Source organism: Salvelinus sp. IW2-2015, linkage group LG6.2 (assembly GCF_002910315.2).
Source record: "Salvelinus sp. IW2-2015 linkage group LG6.2, ASM291031v2, whole genome shotgun sequence".
NCBI classification, from domain to species: Eukaryota; Metazoa; Chordata; class Actinopteri; order Salmoniformes; family Salmonidae; genus Salvelinus; species Salvelinus sp. IW2-2015.
The window spans coordinates 24,903,167-24,906,934 of record NC_036846.1 but is presented as its reverse complement, the minus strand read 5'-3'; the positions used below and the strand labels follow the sequence as shown (position 1 = coordinate 24,906,934).

At 42.0% G+C, this 3,768-nt stretch overlaps 1 pseudogene; it reads right to left on the bottom strand.

The window, feature by feature from the left end:
• LOC111965600 (cyclin-K-like) overlaps positions 1-3,768 on the bottom strand; it is a 22,599-nt pseudogene that overhangs the window by 13,962 nt on the left and 4,869 nt on the right.

Genomic DNA, 3,768 nt, shown 5'->3' with positions numbered 1-3,768 from the left:
GTGTCAGGGAAATGTAACAACGCAAAGAGACGAAGACGTAACCTTGACGTCATACCTTCTAGCAGCTCCACTGGGACGTCCTGGACAAACTGCTCCCACCATCGCCGTGAAGACTGCTTGGACGTCCACTCCTGGATGTCAAACTTACACAGCCGTCCAGCCAGGTACATGACTGCTACAGCTATGATCTCTGGTTCCCACTGYAGGGACAGCATGGTGCACAGACTGGAGAGMGAGGTAGGAACAGAGAGAACCGTTTAGATGTGGCACTAAATACAGTCCTACAATACTATTCAATAAATATTGTAAGATGAGAAGGTGACAGGAAACAGGAAATAAGGACTACTGGAAAAGGACAATGTGAAAAGTATAGCCTATTAAACAATGTATGGCTCACCTGTCGTTGACGAAGGTCCAGGCCATCTGCACCAGTTTCTGAACTTTGGTTTTGTCACCTAGAAAAATTAAAAATAAACGCAGTTTTTCACAATTGCATAAGAAGGACACATCATTGCCTGGTGTGGCCAAGACAGGACCTGGMTGTTTTCAAGGTCAAAAAACATGAATCACTAGTGCAGTTTGGATAGGAGACAGCTTACAGGATACTAGTAATCACTTCAACATAAAGACTTGGAGATGACAGTTGGAAATGAAGTCAAACTAAGATRGAAACACCACCTYTCACACCTTTGAGCTGCTTGGCGTATCGCAGGAGGAACATGTACGGGTGTTCCACTTGCAGGTCAAACTTGATCGTCTGTAGCAGGATCCTCTCTAGCACCATAACCTCTTCCTGTTGATGGCGAAAATCCTATGATACATCCCAGGACCCAAACAAGAGCATAAAGTAAGGAAACCCGCACAAGGGCTTTTCACACTACTGTCAAAACCAAGCTATACTGAGCTGGCCTGGTTAAGCATTCAACATAATTGAGTGAACTGTGCTGAAAAGGACAATGTGAAAAGTATAGCCTATTAAACAAAATTCTTGCCAACAATATAATGTTAGATAGAGATACAGTGGGGCAAAAAAGTATTGTCAGCCACCAATTGTGCAAGTTCTCCCACTTAAAAAGATGAGGCCTGTAAATTTCATCATAGGTACACTTCAACTATGACAGACAAAATGAGAAGAAAAAAAAAACAGAAAATCACATTGTAGGATTTTTTATGAATTTATTTGCAAATTATGGTGGAAAATAAGTATTTGGTCAATAACAAAAGTTTCTCAATACTTTGTTATATACCTTTTGTTGGCAATGACAGAGTTCAAATGTTTTCTGTAAGTCTTCACAAGGTTTTCACACACTGTTGCTGGTATTTTGGCCCATCCCATGCAGATCTCCTCTAGAGCAGTGATGTTTTGGGGCTGTAACCATCTACATTGTTTGTTTGTGTGATGCATTTCTGTGAATTACTTAGTTAGTAAATAAATTATTTTAAGACAATTGATGTATGGATGACTCATAGTCAAGACTGGGTTCGTGCAGAAAACCATCAATTTACGACGTTTGGAATGAGACTGACGTGAGGTAAATAATAATTCATTAATTCGAAGACTAATTGGTCAGATATTAAAATTTTAGGAAAATTATAACTTTGTAATCTGAATATTTTCCTTGGTGCCCCAACTTCCTAGTTAATTACAGTTACATGATTAATCAGTTTAAAATCGCATAATAATTACAGAGAATTTTTGATAAAGATTAATCTTCAGTTTAATGATGCCAAAGACACGACWGAGCTTTAGGGCAGGTAGGGTACAGGCCAGTGCTGATGGAGGACGATAGCACCCAGCAACAATCAACGAAGCGCTATTTGAAAGTTTAATGCTTAAAAGCAGCAAATCATCGAAAAAGGATGTAACCAGAAAAGTTAACATCAGTATTCAAAACACTCTTCCTTAACCACGTCTCAGTACTGACCAACACATCTGGATTGGAGCTGTGAACCCACACTTTCAATTGATCCATTTTAGGTAATAAGCTTCTAGTGTTAACGTGCAGAAAACCCAGGCTTTTACGAGAGCAGAAATCAGTGAAGCAGATATCAGAGCACAAGTCAGAATTGGGGCTAGCAACAGTAGATGGGCCAAGGTGTACATGCACATTTCCAGATATCATCAGCAGTAATACAGCCAAGGCACGGCAGAGGACAGGGGGAGCTCTATAGTACTGATTTATGACATTTTAATGTGCATTAGATGGCAACAAGATCATATTGTACACCAATTTCAACAGGTAACATGAATACAAAGCTGGCGAGAGGTGGCTAGATTAGGACGGGAGGCCAAAACTCTGTGTAACCAATAGAGTCAGAGTCCCGAGTGTGGGAACAAACAGCCTGTCCCACGGTTGGGTAAAGAAAGTTCATAGTCAACAAAGCATGCAGGAGTCATGAGGCAAATGGCAAAATAAAAAAAKAATGACTTGGGGCTAGCCATTTTAAGTTCAGAGTCACTCGCCCCATCAGTGCGTGTGTGCTGGAGGCGAGGGGAGTAGGTGTCACACCCACTTGGGAGAAGCTTTCATTTCTGGAGACAGATTTTGTAGAAAATGCCAGTGGATGGTCTCTGAACAGCGGGAGAGGGMTTGTGAGACRCCYGACATGTTGGGCTCAAAKGCTTCAACAACTCTCACTTCACACCTCAGTGCTAATTGCAGYTGTATCTGGTCTGTCTCAAMTCCAGGTTGGATGGTGTCCTCAGGTCTCTGCTGTATGTTTGCCAGAGCATCCTCTGTATCGCTTAGAAAAAGGAATCCTTGGTAGTAGTAATCCTTCCAAGTCATTTTGTCCAGAATCAGGTTGTAGGTTTGGAGTTTTGAATCAGAGTGTTGTGGAGGGTAGTATCCTGTATATGTCCCTGACGAAAAATCCAAGTTTATCTAACTCCAAATCTATATTTTTGTTTAAAAAAAACATGTTGAAAAATGCAAGCTCACATGCAGCTTTGTCTATCTCTCTCTCTCTCTCTCTCCCTCCGGTACATACTAGAAAGTATTCTGACCATCTTCTTACACATTTTGAAATGTTACAGCCTTATTCTAACATTGATCAAATAAAATATTTCTCATCAATCTACACAAAATACCCCATAACGACAAAAAACGGAAATATCACATTTACATAACTATTCAGACCCTTTACTCAGTACTTTGTTAAAGCACCTTCGGCAGCGATTACAGCATTGAGTCTTCTTGGGAATAAGGCTACAAGCTTGGCACACCTGTATTTGGGGAGTTTCACCCATTCTTCTCTGCAGATACTTTCAAGCACTGTCAGGTTGGATGGGGAGCATTGCTGCACAGCTATTTTCAGATCTCTTCAGAGATGATTGATTGAGTTAAAGTCCGGGCTCTGGCTRGGCCACTCAAGGACATTCAAAACCTTGTCCCGAAGCCACTCCTGCGTTGTCTTGGCTGTGTCCTTAGGGTCGTTGTCCTGTTGGAAGGTGAACCTTCGCCCCAGTCTGAGCTCCGAGCAGGTTTTCATCAAGGATMTCTCTGTACTTTGCTCTGTTCATCTTTCCCTTGATCCTGACTAGTCTCCCAGTCCCTGCTGCTGAGAAACATCCCCACAGCATGATGCTGCCACCACCATGATTCACCGTAGGGATGGTGCCAGGTTTCCTCCAGACGTGACGCTTGGCATTCAGGCCAAATAGTTCAATCATGGTTTCATCAGAACAGAGAATCTTGTTAGTCATGGTCTGAGAGTCATTAGGTGCCTTTTGGCAAACTCCAAGCCGACTGTCATGTGCCTTTTACT